The following is an 18,570-nucleotide window of genomic DNA, read 5'->3' as shown; positions in this document are numbered from 1 at the left end:
CCCCAACAGGGTTGCTCCACAGGGCAGGCCTAAGCCGCCTAAGGGCCTACATCGACTGTCCATTAATCACCTTGCTTCCGGGTCAGGGAACCAAGAAATGTAGCAGGACAAGTCACAGACAAAACCCCTCAGACACTGAGTTAAAGAAGGGAGGGGTTTATTCGGCCGGGAGCATCAGCAAGAGTCCTGTCTCAAGAGCCGAGCTCCCCAAGTGAGCAATTCCTGTCCCTTTTAAGGGCTCACAACTCTAAGGGGGTCTGCTTCAGAGGGTCGTGATCAATTGTGCAAGCAGGGGGTATGTGACTGGGGGCTGCATGCACCGGTAATTAGAATGGAACAGAACAGGACAGGGATTTTTACAGTGCTTTTCTATATGATGTCTGTAATCTATAGATCACATAACTGATTAGGTTAGGGGTCGATCTTTAACTACCAGGCCCAGGGTGTGGCACCAGGCTGTCTGCTTGTGGATTTCATTTCTGCCTTTTAGTTTTTACTTCTTCTTTCTTTGGAGGCAGAAATTGGGCACAAGACAATATGAGGGGTGGTCCTCATATTGTCTTAGACCCACTTAGTCACTCCCTGGTTTCTGCTCACTCAGGGCTGGAAGGTACTGTGTGCTTGAACCTCTTTAGCAGAGGGAAGCTTTGATCCCCACCCCAGGATCTAGGAAAGAGGACTCCTAAGGTAGCTGTGATTGGGGCCACACCCATCCTTCATTCAGCCTTCAGAGGTGCCTCTTCCTCCTGCCAGAGGTGGCCTCAGCCTGGGATGGGGAGACCTCACCCAGCCCCTCCTGGCCAGGCCTGGCCCAGTTCCCTGCCCCATCCCTCACATCCATCCTTCCTGGTCCCTTGACTCTGGAAATCCCAACCTCTTTCATGCATGTTTGTTTGTTCATTCATTCATTCACTCATTCATTCATCAATATTTGCCCCGTGCTAAGCACGGGGATGTGAAGACGAAAGAGACAGACATGGCTCCACCCTTCTTAGCACCAAAGACTCTGCAGGGATGTTTTTTCTTGATGAGTGCTGTTCGTGAGTCACACAACTGTGTATCGTAAGCAGCCCTTCACAGCCCCTCTTCCCACACTCAGTGTACATAATTGCAGCCCAAAAGAGTGAGGGAAGTTTTACTAAGCACCTTCCTCTAGCCAGGGGCATCAGCTTCTTCAGTCTTCCCAATTATCATGGGAGTGGGCACAGCTTTCCATTTCACAGATGAGAAAACTGAGGCTCGGAGGGTAAAGTATTTGGCCCCAGGAGGTCAGCGCTGAAGTATGATCCCACATTTTCCTCACTCTGCCACCCTTGCCACCACTCCCCACCTCTTTACCCAAAGAAAAGAAAACAAACCAAACATTTGGGCTTTGCTTTGGTCTCGGAGTCTTCATCACGGCATAATTTCTACTCTTTTTGTTTGTTAGTTTGGTTTTGGAAAACTGAAAGTAGCTCAGGGCCTCGGGTTGCTGTCTTTCAGGCCCCCAGGGCTTGGCACTGCCTCGACCCTAGAGAAGGGAGTCTCTGCCCTCTGAGAACACTGCCCTGTAGGCTCCCTCCCTGATGCCCACCCCCATAAGTTACCCCCCTGCCCCTTTCACCCCTCCGGGCCTCTAGGTCCAGAAACCTCTGGGCCCCGGTCCCCGCTCAGACCCCAGATCCCTGGCGGGAGTTTCCTGTCCCCATCACTGCACTTTCCATGACACAAGAGGAAGTCAGCTGAGCCCAGGCTGGGTTTTCCAGGCAGCACGGCCCAGTAGAGGCTGAAGGTGGGGGAGGGGGTTGCTGAGCCCCCAGGGCCAGGTGTCAGAACCTCCTCAGCCTCTCCCGGAGAGGTGCCTGCCGGTGCTGCCCTGGGCCACACCAGGTAACCTGGGGTGGGGTGTGCCTGTGTCTGTCTCTCCTCTGGACTGGGTGACTCCTCAGTGCCCCCAGGTGTGCCCTCTTCACCGGGGCAAAGGGGCATTAGGGATGTGGGGAAGAGGGAGGAGCTGAGGGTAGGAGGGAGGAGAGGAAGGAGACTGAGGAATGTGACTGGTGCATAGTAGGACCTCAGGGTTTGTTGAATGAATGAAGGAAGAAATCTATGGAATGATTCCCAAAGATGATGGATGGCCTGGTGGCCAGATGAGAAGGGCAGGAGAGGCCTGCAGGTGTGTGTGGATGACTCAGTGACCTGGATCCTTGGAAACCTCTGTTTGGCTGTGGGGGTGGGGGAACCCAGGGAGCCGACTTTGCAACACTCCCCTCCCTGCCAGCTCAGAAAGTGCCTCCCCACCCCTAGCTTCGTTCCCACCCAGTTTGGCTGTTGGTGGAGGGTGGGGAAGGGGAGAAGGAGAGACCTAGGATCCAGGTCTGGACATGCATGTGGTGTGCAGTGTGGTGGAGACACGCTGGCCTGGTGGCACCTGCATTTGAGTCCCACCTTTGTCACCTTTGTGGTCAGGTCTCTGTCATGCTCTGGGCCGAGGTTGGCGCATCTGTAAAATGTGGAGATTGGATGATCTCGAGGCCCAGCTCTCTTGTCCTAGGAACCCCACATGAAAGTGTTCGACTGGAGTCCAGTCGGAGGTGGGGAATTTCTCTGTGTGGGGCCTGGAGGTTTGCCTCTTTTGCTAGTGTGAGAGGGGCTGAGTGTTGAGTGAGTGTCAGGGCTTTGGGGAAGGGCAGGAGACTGAGGATTCCAAGTGCCTGAACAGGGTCCTGCTGTCTTGGGAAGGTGTCTCAGTGTCAGCTGGGGAGGGGGCTGTCTTGCCTGGAGGGACAGAGAAGGCTCCCCCACTGACCCCCTATTTTCCTAGCCCCTCACGGACAACACTAGACAGCCTCCTGTGGCTTCTGGAAGATCTGTCATCAGTGGTACCCTGGAGTGGGAGGGCTGGTTGGCTCAGGCCGCGTTCACCCCCGCCTCTGCTGGGCCCCCTCAAGTTCCCCTCAATGGGGCTGTGTTCCTGGAGCCCCTTTCCATTGCTACCTGCCCCCCACCCAGGCCTGCTACAGGCCTGCCCACAACCCGGGGTGCCAGTCATACATCCCACAGCCTGAGGCCCTGAGGACTCAGCATTCATGTTCACTCTTCCGCTGCTACTGTAAGATTAGACTTGTTCCACCATACGGCATAGGCTTTGCTTGAGAAAATAAGGCCTCCTAGTAGTGTACGACAGGTGTTAATGAAAGCTGTTGTTCACATGAAATAACTGAGGATCAGAGAGGTTATGTGAATTTCCCAAGGTGCACAGATAACCCACAGTGAACTTTGGACTGGACCGCCAGGCCTCCTCTTCTACGGGCACCCCTTTCCCTGGTGCAGCCTCTCTCTCTCATCTCAGGCTGGTGCTTCTCCTGGCCATCTGGGGGTTTTGCTGAGATGCTGGGGGCCTAGGAAGCCGGCAGACCCAGCTGTGTGTCCTCAGTGTCGCTCTTGGAGCCTCAGATCCCATCTATAAAACGTGTGGAACACAGCCTGCCTTGAAGGGATGTTGGGAGGCTGGCTGGGCACGCCTTTGGCAAAGGCTCACGGTGGCGGTCAGCATGCCGAACTTCAGCATGGCTCTCAGCTTCTTAGAGCAGTGCTTAGCATTCCTGAAGGCCCGACACTGGTCAGGAGTGCTCCTGCCTTCTGTCCCCCGCACCTAGCACCTGGCACAAAGCTATTTCTTGAACAGATGAATGATTGTCAGGGAAGCTTTCAGCAGGGACACATGAAACAGACTGACAAGCACACCCTGCCCACCCACCCCCACCTCCCTGAGCTTCCAGCCCAGTGGGGAGGTTACCCGACAGGCAACTGGGACACAGCATGGAAAGGCCAGGCCTGAGGGAGCACAGTGGAGGACGTGTGTCCAAGCCAGCCTCTGGGAAAATCAGGGAAGGCTTCCTGGAGGAGGTGACATCTAGATGAAGACCCAAAGGATGAGTGATTTTCCACTTTGGTGGTGGGATCAATTTTCCAGGCTGAGGGAAGCATAAGGACAATGGTTTCTGAGTCCTGCTAGCGTAGTGGCTTCTAGATGGGTCCAGAAGTGGGGTGCTACGGGCAGCATCCTGGCTCAGTCCCTCACTGGCACTGTGCCTAGGGTGGAGTCTCTCTCCCGGCTCTCAGTTTATCTGTGAAATAAAGGCACTGCACCAGATGGTCTGCCAGATTCCTCAATCTGTGAGTTGAAGCTTGGAATCTCATTTAAAGAATATCAGTTACCAGAAGCTGAAAAGTCGATACATCCATTTTTAAGGGACAAAATGGCAAAAGCCACATTTAAAAAAAACCTCATATACACTATTACCTTTAGAGAGGCCTCCTATACTCACCAGGGTGCAAGGCAGTCTGCACAGGGGTGTTGAAGCCACCAAGGGATAATAAAAACAAGGAAAGATAGGGCAAAAGGCAAATAAGTTCGAGACCAGCCACACTCTGGAATAGTCGGACTACAGCCGTCAAGAAAGGGCTCATAGATCCCCGTATCCTGACACACAGAAATGGCCATGATATTTTGCTCAGTGAAAACATTAAATTTCAGAACAATTTATATATTGCAATCTTGTTTTCATAAAATAAAAATATGAATGAGTTGAACAGTTTCTACATTTACAGAAAAAGGTTTTGCAGAATATTCATCAAAATAATAATAACAAATTAATTGTGGGGGTGAGAGTCGATCAAGATAGCAGCGTGAGGTTGGGTAGGGATTTTATTTTATGCACATAAAAGGGGTCTGCAGAAAATATTTTAAAGAAGAAAGTTCTGGTATTTGTTTGTATAATTATATATAACATATAACATTTTTATAACATGATTTTTTTTTTTTTTTTTTTGAGACATGGTCTCATTCTGTTGCCCAGGCTGGAGTGCAGTGGCCGATCTTGGCTCACTGCCACCTCCGCCTCCTGGGTTCAAGCAAGTCTCCTGCCTCAGCCTCCCGAGTAGCTAGGATTACAGGTGCATGCCACCACACATGGCTAATTTTTTGTATTTTTAGTAGAGACAGGGTTTCACCACGTTAGCCAGGCTGGTCTCGATCTCCTGACCTTGTGATCTGCCCGCCTTGGCCTCCCAAAGTGCTGGGATTAAAGACGTGAGCCACCATGTCCGGCCCAACGTGATTTTTTAATAATAAAAATAATGCATATTTTTGTGAAAAAGTAGCAAAACTATAGAATATAAAGGAAAAAAACCAGTCACAATCCTACCATTCATTATGACCACTGTTAATATGTCATATATTTTATTCTTTTCAATTTATAATTACAATAATCTACTGTTTCAAAATTAGTATCATGTATTTGTGATATACATGTTTATATGTACGAAGTATATATATTTTATATAAATTATATATCTTTTGTAAATATACTTAAAAGGATATATACATACACAAAGATATCTATATGTAGATATATAGAGAGAAATATCTTTGTATCCTGCTTTTTTTTCTTAAAATATATCTTGAATGTCGTGCCATGTCATAGACTTATATAACACGGTTTTGAAAAAATGGGTCTACAATAGCTAATAAAAGTTCTGATGTTTACTTAACCAATCCCTATTATTGGACATTTGTGTTGTTTACTCTTTTTTTTGTTTTGATTTTTTTGAGACAGTATCTCAGTCTGTCGCCCAGGCTGGAGTGCAGTGGTGCGATCACAGCTCACTGCTACTTTGACTTCCTGGACTCAAGTGACTCTCCTTCCTCAACCTTAGCTGGGACTACAGGCATGAGCTACCATGCTTGGTTAATTTTTAAAAACAAATTTTTTGTAGAGATAGGATCTCACTGTGTTGCCCAGGCTGGTCTCAAACTCCTAGGCTCAAGCAATCCTCCTGCCTCAGCCCTGCAAAGTGCTGGGATTACAAGCGTGAGTCACTTTGCCCAGCTCCTCTCTCTTTTTTTTTTTTTTGCTGTTAAAAATAACTGTGATAAATATTTTTGCACAATCATATCCTTATTTCCTTTAATTGGAATTATTTGAGTCAAGGATTATGACCATTTTACATACTAAAAGCACACTATAAAAATTGAATTAGAAACATCCATCCCAACTTACTTCTAGTAGATCTGAATACTGATTGGCTGAGTTGACTTAAAGAGGGACACATTTGAGTAGGTTTATAACTACTTTAGGGATCAGGATGTTTCTGTTCCATGATGGGCACTCCAGGTGCCCTGTGACCGTCAGTGTGGAAGAGGTGCAGACCCACCTCAGGGGACAAATTTGATAAAAGAATAAGACATGTTTGTGATCATTTACTGAGTGTCCAGGACACTCCTCGAGTGACTTCTGTTTGTCTTTGATGGCGTGTCCTTCCCTTGGCCCATTGCTGGGAGGTTTGGAGGATCCGAGGTCACCAGCTTGGTTTCAGAGATGAGGAGACTGAAGTTCTGAGAGATGAGGGGATGGGTCCAGGTGCAGTCAGCCTTGGCCTGGGGCAAGAGGCAGGTCCACAAGGCAATCTGGGGAGAGTCAGTTCTGGTCTGGTGTGGAGGGTGGGAGGGCATAGCTCAACAACTTCTACCCCATCCACACCCATGTGGAACGCTCGCCTCGATATGCGTCCCAGCAAGCCCCAACACTTCAACATGGGTTATATGTTCCTAATTCTGTAAGCTCCTCTGAGGCCAGGGCTGTGTTGGGTTGACTCTGTGGGATGATTGGGAAACAAGTACTTATTGGTGTTATACGTGGTGATAATGATGATAGTGATGATGGTGTCAATGATGACAATGATGATAATGGCAGTCATGATGATGACGGTGATGACGAAATGATGAAGATGATGGTGATAATGTCAGTAATGTTGAAGATGTCAATGATGATGATGACGATGATGATAATAGCTACCATTTACTAAGGGCTTACACAGTGCTAGGGACTCTATGTAATTACGTTATCTTGTTTTTTTCCCCAGAGTGAGTATGCCACCTTGGCCAGGCGTAGTGGCTCCTGCCTGTAATCCCAGCACTTTGGGAGGCTGAGGCAGGAGGATCACTTGAGCCCAGGAGTTAAAGACCAGCCTGGGCAACATGGGCAAAACCCTGTCTCTATAAAAAAAAATTAAAAAAAAAAATTAGCCAGGCGTGGTTCTGTGTGTCTGTAATCCCAGCTACTTGGGAGGCGGATATGGGAGGATTGCTTGAGCCCAGGAGGTTGAGGCTGTAGTGAGCTAAGATCAAGCCATTGCACTCCAGCCTGGGTGACAGAGTGAATGTATACATGCCACCTTCACCGATATGGAGGATGACTTGAGGTGGCTCACAGATGAGCATTTTTATCTTAATAGTGTGTTTGTTTTACTTTATATTAATATATATACTGAAAATAACTAGCTCACCAGATTCATGGTTTACACATTTCATTTTTAGATTAACTAGTGAGTTGATTTAAAGCAAAAATATTAAGTGAAAAATAATACTTGGTATTTGGATAAGGTAAACGTGAACGGAAATTTAAATCATTGACATTTGGAAGCATTTGGGGCAGATATCATTTTTATTCTATTTTGCAGAGGAATGAGTAGATACTCAGAGAGTTTAATTAGCCTGAGATTATACACCATCCAGGTGGTAAAGCTGGACTGGAACCCAGATGCTTAATTTAAAACGATAGCAACAACAACTTTTTACTTAAATATAGGATACACACAGCACAGTGCATGCGGTGTGTTATAAATGTAACTTCACACACTGCACGTGCTTGTGTAACCAGCACCTGGGAGGCTCCCCACTGCCCCCCACTGCTCCCTACCCAGGTATCCACTGTCCTGACTTCTGTTATCGTGGATTGGCTTTGCCTTTTCTTTGAACTTTATTTTATTTATTTATTTTTTTGAGACAATAGTCTGTCACCCAGGCTGGAGTGCAGCGGTGCCATCTTGGCTCACTGCAGCCTCCACCTCTCAGGTTCAAATGACTCTCCTGCGTCAGCCTCCCGAGCAGCTGGGATTACAGGTGTGCACCACCACGCCGGGCTAATTTTTATATTTTTAGTACAGATGGGGTTTCATCTTGTTGGCTAGGCTGGTCTTGAACTCCTGGCCTCAAGTGCTCCATCTACCTCAGCCTCCCAAAGTGCTGGGATTACAGGTGTGAGCCACCGTGCCTGGCCCTTTTCTTTGAACTTTAAATGTATCACAAAGTTTATACCTTTTGTGTTTTGATTTTTTTCACTCATTATACTTGGATGATTCATTCATATTATTGTGTATAGGAGCTTGTTCTTTTTCATTGCTGTATAGTATTCTCTTGTCTCTATAGAGACAACCACCATTTATTTGCACATTCAACCATGACAGGCATTTGGTCACACAAAGTCTACATCTTTTAACCTTGAAGCTCTGCTGCCACCCGCAGATACCTGCATATCACAGTAAACAGGACTTTCTCTCAGAGAGCTGGAGACAAGGAGGGTGTGAAACACACAAAGCCACAACTACAGAGGCGGGGTGATTTCCCAGTTGTAGAGTGGCCTTGAGGTGGCCTGGGTGGTGTATGGTTTGGACACTCTTAATGCCTCTCTTGGAGCACTGCACTTTACAAAGCATTTGCATGGAAGCATCGCACTTCACGTCCCTGACAGCCCCGTCAAACAGGGAGGTGTCCTGTCCCCGCACAATCAACGAGGAAACTGACTACGACACCCACAGTGAGACAAACAGAAGCAGAGCCTGCACTTGCATCTCCAGACACTAAATCCTTGGCTGTTTAAACCTTGTTCTAGCTGCCTGGTAAATCCAGGGGAGATCTGGGTCCCTGGAGATCCTTTCTGTCCCCTTGCAGGGAACTTGTAGTCTGGGATTTGAGTCTCCCTCTGTGAAGGGTTTAAAGGCAAAATAAGTCTCTGATGTTTTTGGAGTGGAAACCTGCCTTTCCTAGAGCCTCACTTTACTTCATCTGCAAAGCAGGGGAGGGTCCCTGCTCCCCTGCAGGGCAAGGGTTGTTGTCACCGTTGTCAATAACAACCCCTGCCTGTGTCTGCCTCGAGTCATCCTCGCCGAGTGTGGCACTTTCACATTCATCACTGAGATCAACCTGATCTTCATAACAACCCGGGGAGGAAGACAGCAAAGATGACATTTGCCCCATCTTTCAGAGAGGTGAAGTGCCCTGCCCATGATCACACAGCAAGTTAAGGAACCAACAGGGACCCAGGGCTCCTGATTCTCCTGCTGAGAGGATACCCTCCACTCCATCAGGCGTTGTCCTCTACGGGAGGCCTTCTGTTAGGACATACCCCACTCTGAGGCCATGGGGCCCAACACACAGGGGCATGGTGGTCCAGCAACGTTAGGGGGCTTCCCCAGGATGCTCAGGAAGAAGGGTTGGGCTGGTGGGAACCCACAGCTCCTGCGTCCTAACCTCTCTGCAGGACAGGGTGGGATGGCAGGGAGGCTGGGGGGGGAAGAGGGTCAGCAGGAGGTTCCGGGACAGACTGGTTCTCGGGGCAGCCTCCCTGGCAGGGACAGGGGGTTAAAATGGGTTTCTAGAGCCCCCTTTTCTTCTCTGTCAGTCACCAGCTGTGCAAGCTCCTCTGAAAAGTGGGAATAACACTAGTACCTGCCTCATCGGATTGTCATGAAATTGTCATGAAATTCTCATCGGATTGTTAAATGGGGTGAGGTCGGTAGAGCAGAGGCCAGCGTCTGGCAGGAACATTCACTGCTCACCCGCTTCCCCACATGCTCTGCCAAGGAGGGCAGCTTGGGATGGGTGTGTGCCTGCAAGCACAGGGCCCCTCCCGATATTCCTGAAGGGATGTGATTTGTAACTGTGAAAAACACAACCCAACTGTCAGAAGCAGATGGCACCTGCCGGGTAATCTGTGACCTCAGTGTGTCGTTCCTTTGATTCTGTACCAAGACCCCTCTGCCGCGTTGGTACCAGGCTGGAAAGTCAAGCGTGCCCCATGGCATACAAACCACACCCTGCCTGTGCACTTGCCCGGCAGGGAGGGTACTGCAGGGGAGTCCCTTTACTGGGTTGTGTGTTTCTGTGGGGGCTGGCTCCTGCCCTCCGGGGGGTCACTCTCAGTGCCTGCTCTCTGTGCCCCTGTGAGGTTTCTCGGACCAGTGTGCAGAGCTGCCGAGGTCCCTGGATGAGACAGGCACTGGGCAGGAAGCCCCGGGGTTGATGCTGGGCAACACGCCCACGGGTGAGGTCTGGGTAGGGTGTGGAAAGGAGTGTGGGGAGTGGAAGGAAGCTGGACCTGGCCCTGCCTCCACTCTCACCCTCAGCCAGGCCCTGCCAAGGCTTCCTCCCCCAGGAAGACCTCCTCGGTTCCCCCTCTGCATTGAGGTATGGCCTGCTCCTTCTTCCTCCATCTTTTCTGGAGTCTAAGCTCCCTTCTGAGTTTCCCCTCTGACAGAGGGATTGGATAGAAAGGTGAGAAGTCTCAAATTCTGTAATCCTGAGAGCCCATTCCTCTCCAGACCCCGCTAATACACAGTGTGGACAGAGCTCGTCCAGTCGGGTTCCAGGACAATCTCTGATACAGGATGTGTGGAGAAAAGGGGTTATTTAAAGCACAAATGAGGATTTCTCCTGTGGGGTCCAGAGCTTAGCTGCAAGTCCTTCCAGCATCGGGATCCCAAAGAGGGAGGCTGCATGCTGGGGACAAGGGCTGATGTCGGGGAACAGAGAGGCTTCCCTATGTTGAGGTCCAGAGTCGGGCATGCCACAGAGCAGCCACCCCCGGAAATGGGATCTTTCAGCCCAAGAGACCCTCAAAGGCCTTGGGACAGAGAACTCCTTTGTTGAGGTCCTGTTATTCACTGCCCCTCGGTCGTAAGTGAATCTAAAGGCAGGCCTGTGGGGCCCAGCTAATGAGCTCCCTTTTGTTCTGGCCAGAGTTTGGGAATCCCAGGGAGCGGGGAGGAGTTTCTACTCCCAGGTTCTCAAGGTAGCCAGAATGACGCGTGGGCCCCAGAGCTGGGGACAGAACTCCCTGTCCAGGCAGTTCATTGAGAGCTACTGGGGCTCTAGTCTGGTTTCTGGCTCCTCCGAGGGTGCCCCGGGCATAGGAAGTTGTCTAGGGGCACACTGAGCCCCGGGTGGAACAGGTGTCCTGACCTTGGGATCCAGGTTTGTCCTTCAGTGTTCCACCAGCTGCCTGACATCATGGGTGGGCATTTGTGTGTTTTTCTGGGGAGAAGGCCTGCACCTTTAGTCTGCACCTCAGTGCCTCCCATGCCCCTAAAAAAGGCTCTATGCTGGGCTTACCCCTGTAATCCCAATACTTTGGGAGGCCGAGGCAGGCGGATCATGAGGTCAGGAGATGGAGACCATCCTGGCCATGGTGAAACGCCGTCTCTACTAAAAATACAAAAATTAGCTGGGCATGGTGGTGTGCGCCTGTAGTCCCAGCTACTCAAGAGGCTGAGGCAGGAGAATCACTTGAACCCAGGAGGTGGAAGTTGCAGTGAGCCAAGATCGCGCCACTGCACTCTAGCCTGGCAACAGAGTGAGACTCAGTCTCAAAAAAAAAAAAAAAAAAGAAAAAGAAAAAAAAAGAAAAGAAAAGGCTCTAGAAGCTCTGGTGCAGTACAAGACGGCTCTGCCTGGAAGTGTGGTTTCATGTTTTGTTGGTTTGCCAGGTTTTGCTGCAGAGAATGCAACTTCTCCCCACTTCGGAGACCGCGACTTGGTGTGTCTTGATTGTTGAGCTGCTTGTGCAGTTGCTTGTTCTGCTAGAGATTATAGCATTTCTTTCGTCTTCCCAGCTCCTGCAGTGAGGTGAGGATGCCCCTGTTCTGAGGAGCCTCGGGTAGGGTGCTGGGGCTTGTCTGATTCAGAGTTGGAGCTGAAATGAATCCGTTATACAGAGAAGAAAGCTGAGTCCCCGCCAAGGTCAAGTGACTGACACAGACCCACATAGCTGGTCCAGACTTAAGGTTCTGGATCCCGGGTCCATTCATCCCATTATTCCCCAACCTTTCCTGTTGCTGTGGCAACAACAAAAGGGGCCAGAGAGGGTTAATCCTAGTACTTTCCATGCAGCCGCCGTGTAACCTACTGCACCCAGCACCCTACACGCATGGATTCTTGTCTGTGCATTACAGCTGTGGCCCAGAATGGATGGTTCTGTTGTCTGACCCCAGAGTCCCTGAGTGTCCCACAAAACTATCCTGTTCCTTTGGATTTTCTTGATCTCTTTTTGCATCACCACAGGCTTCTTTGACTCCAGAAACAGCCCATTCGTGTCAACCAAAATTCTAAATTCAGCACCTCAGAAGTATGACCAGCCGGACAGATCTGAACCTAAGTCCCACTGGCCCCTACTTTTAGTGGACAAAAAGGCCTCACGGGCTCCGTCTCTCCCAGGAATCTGAGGAGTTCAGAGATCAGGAGAGGGGATCGCACACAGCAAAGCCTGGCCTGGCAGAGAGCGGGTGGGCGAGCCTCACCCTGAGAAGGTGTTTCTTCCTCTTTATGGCCGTAGTCCTTTTTGATGTTAGATGCTTTGGTTTCCCAGGTGTATGGGGACCTGGGACCCGTGGGTTTTGGAGTGCTTGTCATGACTAGGGCCAGCTTTGGGGACAGGGTGGGGACGACTACTCCCAGGTTCTCAAGAGGAAAAAAATTCTGTACGTTTCAGAACTGCAATAGATCTGTTATCAGCTCCACGCACTGCAAAGCGCAAGTTCCTTTCCTATTTGATCTGACAGTGAAAAAATTCACGGATGTTTTATTGGAAGGTTAGAAAATAAAAAAGAACCCCTTCTCAGTCCAGGTAGTCTGCCCCCCATCACCTTGGCGTGTCTGCAGCTGTGCTGGGCCTCGGCTTGTGGGTGGATGAGGAGACAAGGCTCAGTGTGGAGCAGGGGGAGGCTGGGAGGCCTTTGCTCTGCAGCCCCACCCTGCCCCTCAGTTCTTGTTTCCATCTACCTTCGTCCCTCTCACCAGTCCCAACGCAGAGGGCCAGGTTTGCTTTACTTTTCTTAACTACCTCTCTTTTTCTGGTTAGGAAAAATAATACTTATTTACTACCTCTTGTACAGTTTGGAAATACATAAAATATATAGAAAAAAATTAAATCTGCTGGACATGGTGGCTTGTGCCTATAATCCCAGCACTTTGGTAGGCCGAGGCAGGCAGTTCACCTGGCTGTTGGTCAGGAGTTTGAGATCATTCTGGCCAACATAATGAAACAACGTCTCTACTACAAATACAAAAATTAGCCAGGTGTGGTGGCATGTGCCTGTAATCCCAACTACTCAGGACGCTGAGGCAGGAGAATTGCTTGAACCCAGGAGGTGGAGGTTGCGGTGAGCCGAGATTGAGCCATTGCACTTCAGCCTGGGTGACAGAGTGAGACTCCGTCTCAAGAAAGAAAAAAAATTAAATAAGCCCAGAATCCCACAAGGCAGAGGTCTCCCCAGTAATCCCCAGCTGCGGAGCTGTGTGCCTCACTTGTGTGCCAACTGATGACCTCCTCAGCACAACCAGTTAAACCTTTATTTATTTCAACTTTTTTCTTTCTTTATAAAGCTTTTTCCCCCTTCACTGTGAAGATAGCATGCTCATTGGAGACAATTTGGAAAGCACAGAAAGATATTTTCATGTTTCTTTAAGCAAAGAGAGGACATTTATTCCCATCTCCCCAGGGTGACTGCCATGAGCAGTTTGGAGTTTGTGGACTTTTGAAAAAGCGTATGTTGTCCAGGCGCGGTGGCTCACACCTGTAATCCCAGCTCTTTGGGAGGCCAAGGCGGGCAGATCACAAGGTCAGATCAAGACCAGCCTGGCCAACATGGTGAAACCCCGTCTCTACTAAAGATACAAAAATTAGCTGGACACGATGGCATGCGCCTGTAATCCCAGCTACTCTGGAGGCTGAGGCAGGAGAATCACTTGAACCTGGGAGGCAGAGGCTGCAGTGAGCCAAGATCGCACCACTGCACTCCAGCCTGGGCAACAGAGCAAGACTCTGGCTCAAAAAAAAAAAAAAGCATATATTTTTTCCAGTTGAGAGCATGTTCTATAGAGGATTCTGGGTCCTGGTTTGTCACGCAGCAGCTGAGTAACATAAGCATTTCCCATGTTAATACAAAGAGCAGCCCTCACTTATGTTCTGGGCTCATGTGCACAGACTCTTCCCAGCACTGTGCAGGCACCATCTTGCTCACTTCTCAAGAAACCTCATGAGGCGGGTGTTGTTGTTAATTTTGCAGACAAGGAAGCTGAGCTGACCTCATCTGAGGTCTGAGAGCCAGGGAGCAACAGGGGATTGGTGTCGAAGGCTCAGCCGGCTTAGGTCCCTGCTCTTAATCACTAAGTTATCTCTCCTGTGAATTTTTAATGACCTTTCTAGTTTTGTATAAAACCAGAAAATGGCCATTGTTAAAAATTCAGGAATTACTGAACAGCAAAAATAATATTCAGAATCCTATCACCCAGTGATATTTATTCTGGCGATTGGCAGTTTTTTGCGCATAGTCTTCATATTTTTATAGTTGATGTTATCCTAACCGTTCAGTTTCGAATGCGGTGTTTTTTATATGTATTTTTGTAAGTATTTTCCAAGTCATTAGTTCCTCTTGGCAAAACGTAATGTTTATTGATGGTTTGTTCGTCTATTGAGTGGTTGGTCTTGATGGGTGGAATCCCTTCCCTGAGGTTTAGCTTTCAGGCTGCAGCTCTCTGAAATTATAAATAATTTAGGAATCAATACGTTTCTGCACAAAACGGTTTGTGTATTTCTGACAATTTCTTTAGGCTGCACATAATCCCCGGAACTGAATTGCTGGGCTAAGGGTTTTTACAGTTCTTAACTTATATTGCCAAATTATTTTCCAGATGGTCCGTAACTCTTTACTCTTCAATTAGCAATACCCTGTTTACTCCTAACTAGATGAATATGTGACCTTGTTTTAGTTTGCATTCCTTTTATTGCTAACGAAGCTGAGTTTCTAAATGTGTTTATTGGTCACTTTTGTGTCTTCTTTTGCAAACTGTCTAAAGCAGTGCTTTCCAATCAAGCTTTCTGCGATGATAGAAATGGCCTATATCTTCCTGTTTTATAGGGTCCATATGGCCTATATTTCCTGTCCAATAGCAACCAGCCAAATGTGTCCATTGAGTACTTGAAATATGGCTAGTTAACTGAGTAAATTTTAAATTTAATTTTATTTAAATTTAGACTTAATTTACCTAAGGTTTCAATTTAAATTCTAAATTAATTTAAATTTAAATAGCCACGTGTGGCTAGTGGCTACTATATTGGATAGTACACTCCTAAGCCTTTCCCCAGTTAGGCATTTGGGTCTCAGTGGGTGATTTATATTGATTTGTATGAGCTCTTTATTTATGATGGCTACTAATCTTTTTTACATTTATTGCAAACATTTTACCCCACTTGCTATTTGACCTTTACTTTTTTGTTCAGGTTGTTTACAGGGTATCAAAATGTTAGGTAGCCAAATCTAGTGATCTTTTTTTTTTTGTGGTTTCTCCCATAGCTTTAGGTTAGAAAGTCCTCCCCCACACAGAGGTTTGATAAATACTCTCATCAACTTTTTTCAAGTCTTTCTGTGATTTTTTTCCCTTTAGCTCTTTAATCCACCCAGAGTTAATTTTGCTGTGTGGTATGAGGTACAGCGTGTCTTCGTCACCCCTCTGCTTGGTGTAGAATATATACCGAGTATATTTTATCTTAGATGGGACACTGGTGCTCTGCTGGTTGGGTTTGGGTGGGCGGTAGGTAAGCAGGATGAAATTAAATAGTAAGTAAAATACTACTATTTAAAAATGTTGATGTTTAGGAAGACTTTAATGACAAAAGAAAATGACTCTGATACAGTGTTGTTTTCAAAGAAAGATGCAAAATCACACCTACAATGTAATATGAACCGTGTTTATAAATGCAATGAAAATATTGGAAGAAATATTACAAAATATTAATGGTAATTGTCTCTGGGGGTTGGTATGTTTTTTCCTGCTTCTTAACAATTCAATACTTCCCCAGTATTTTTGATGATCTGAAATATCATCAAACAAATAATATCGAAACAGCATTTGGAGAAACAATGCATGCTCACTCGCTACCTCTAACTCCCCACAGCCATCATCCACCAAGTCTGCAATTTGCACAGCCAAGCTCTGTGCTTAGGGCAGGGGACTTGGCAGGGAAGGGTACTCCCTGGTTTTCAGTTTGGGCTGGGACTAGAATTCCTTTGTAGTCACTCGCAGCATGTGAGTTTCTCGGGCAAGTGACATAACTCAGGACTGTTTCCTCATTCCTAAAATAAACATTGTAACTGCTTTGCACAGTGCCAATGAGGATATGTTTTGTTGTTAATTATATAGGCCTGCACACACACACACAATGTATGTATATGCAAAACTGCAAATATCATCAAAACACATTCAAAGAGCACCAACGTACATTTATTTTATTTTTATTTCTTGCTTTTCTCATTATTGAAATATGTGAAGGATATTTTTAATTTTTTTCAATTTGACCAACATACATTTTTAAAAAGCAATGTTCCATCATCCTATCACTCCCACCAGCTCCACTCCTCAGCGGTAGCCACCACTAAGAGTTTTGTCTGAATCTTTATTTATTTGTTTGTTTTACAAAATGGAAATGGGATAATATTATACTGATTACTACATAATTATTTCTTTTTTTCCCACTTTCCAATAAATTGTGTGTGACTTTCCATGTCAATACGGGCAGATTTATGTCATTCTCTTTAATACCTGCACAGCCATCCATAACATGAATGTGCAATAATTTTCTTTTTGAGATGGGGGTCTTGCTATGTTGCCCAAGCTGGGCTCAAACTTCTGGCCTCAAGCAATCCTCCCACCTCAGCCTCCCAAGTAGCTGGGACTACCATGATTTATTTTATCCTTCTTTATCATTCATCCACAATTTGTCTGCCTGTTACAAGGAGAGCACAACAAACATGTCTTTAGGCACCTGTATTTAGTATCTTGGAGGATGGATTTCCAGATATGATGCTGCTGCATGGATATGAACATTTAAAAATGTTGAAAGATAATGCCCAAGTGGTTCTTTTAAGAAAGCTGAACCATTGACATTATTACTGTCAAGGAAGAAAAGCTTTGATTCCCTTCTACATCCTCAATTCTGAATGTTACCAATATTTTTTGACTTTTACCAATATGGTAGGTATAAAATGTCAACTGAGTTTAAAATTTTTATTACTTTAATTAGCAGAGAGATTGAACACTTTAAAAATATGTTTTGTGTCCGCAAAACATTTGTGTTTCTTCACTGGTTATCTATTCATATTTGTTACCTGTTTTGGTGGGGGTTGTCAGTCCTTTCCTGATTGATTTGTAGGTGCTCTTTATATATAATGGATATTAATCCTTAGTCTGTTCCATGTGTTGAAAATATTTTCTCCCAGACTGTCATTTGTTATCTACAATTTTAATGATATCTTCCACTATTCATACATTTTATGTTTTCATGGGGTCAAAATTCTTTCTCTTCACGATTTTTAGTTTTTATACCATGCTGAGAAAGATATTTTCCACGTTCAAGTTATAAAAAATTTTCCCCTATATTTTCTTCTAGTATCTTTTTTTATTACACAGAAATCTTTAATCCAACTATACTTCATTTTTGAGTAGGTGTGAGATGTGACTTATTTTAATTATTTAAAATTACCTTTAAAATTTTTTATTTTTCAGTTTGCTTTCCCCAAAAGGAGAACAACTGCTTCAACATCACTTTTTGAAAATTCCAGGTTTTCTTCCACTGCTTAGGATTAGCACTACATTATTGAATTTTAAAATAAATGATATGAATTTCCTTTTCTGAATTCTTTCTTCTTTTCCATTAATTAATCTGTTTCTAAAATGGTATACCCTGTTTTAAATTGTGTAAATGTTTAGATTGAACTATACTCTTATTATGGGGAAGGACATTATTCTTCTGCTTCTAACACTTCTTAGCTATCCTTCTTCATTTTCAAATAAATTTGTCAGATCTCCCCAACTCCCCCCAGTCCAATTAGATTTAAATTTCAATGAATTTCTGGATTGATTTGAAGTAGAATAAACATGTTTACAACATTGAGCCTTTCCACCAAGGATCTAGTATTAGACCAAATAAAATTTACTCTCTTGGGTTCAATTTCCCCATTGGTAAAGAGAGGAGGTTGGATTAGTTTTGAAGTTTCCTTCAGGTTCTATAATGAAAATCATTAAGAACAGCCACAATGATGACAACAGTCATTATCGGGCCTAAAGCCAGGCTGGACACGAGGGGAGAAAATTATGGAAGACATAATCCCCATTCCCCAGGAGTTTTTCATCCAGAGGGAAGAGGTAGCACCTACATGAAATTTTGACCCAAATGCTCGGTTAATGTGTTGCAGATTCATGGGCAGAAGTAGGTTTTTTTAAAAAAACCTTTAATAGGCCGGGCGCGGTGGCTCAACCCTGTAATCCCAGCACTTTGGGAGGCCGAGGCGGGTGGATCACGAGGTCAGGAGATCGAGACCATCCTGGCTAACATGGTGAAACCCCGTCTCTACTAAAAATACAAAAAACTAGCTGGGCGTGGTGGCGGGCGCCTGTAGTCCCAGCTACTCGGAGGC

General features: G+C 46.3%; 1 long non-coding RNA gene across 1 annotated transcript in view; it reads left to right on the top strand.

Moving 5' to 3' along the window:
* Positions 1 to 462: 462 nt before the first annotated feature.
* Positions 463 to 18,570, top strand: part of LOC116269774 — a 61,621-nt gene continuing 43,513 nt past the window's right edge. The window contains exon 1 of the long non-coding RNA XR_004177569.1: positions 463 to 1,869. This is a non-coding gene — a long non-coding RNA (uncharacterized LOC116269774). The remainder of the gene's footprint in view (positions 1,870 to 18,570) is intronic.

Source organism: Papio anubis, chromosome 12 (assembly GCF_008728515.1).
Source record: "Papio anubis isolate 15944 chromosome 12, Panubis1.0, whole genome shotgun sequence".
Lineage (NCBI taxonomy): Eukaryota > Metazoa > Chordata > Mammalia > Primates > Cercopithecidae > Papio > Papio anubis.
The sequence above is the reverse complement of the archived record's forward strand: the minus strand, read 5'-3'. Positions and strand labels throughout refer to the sequence as shown.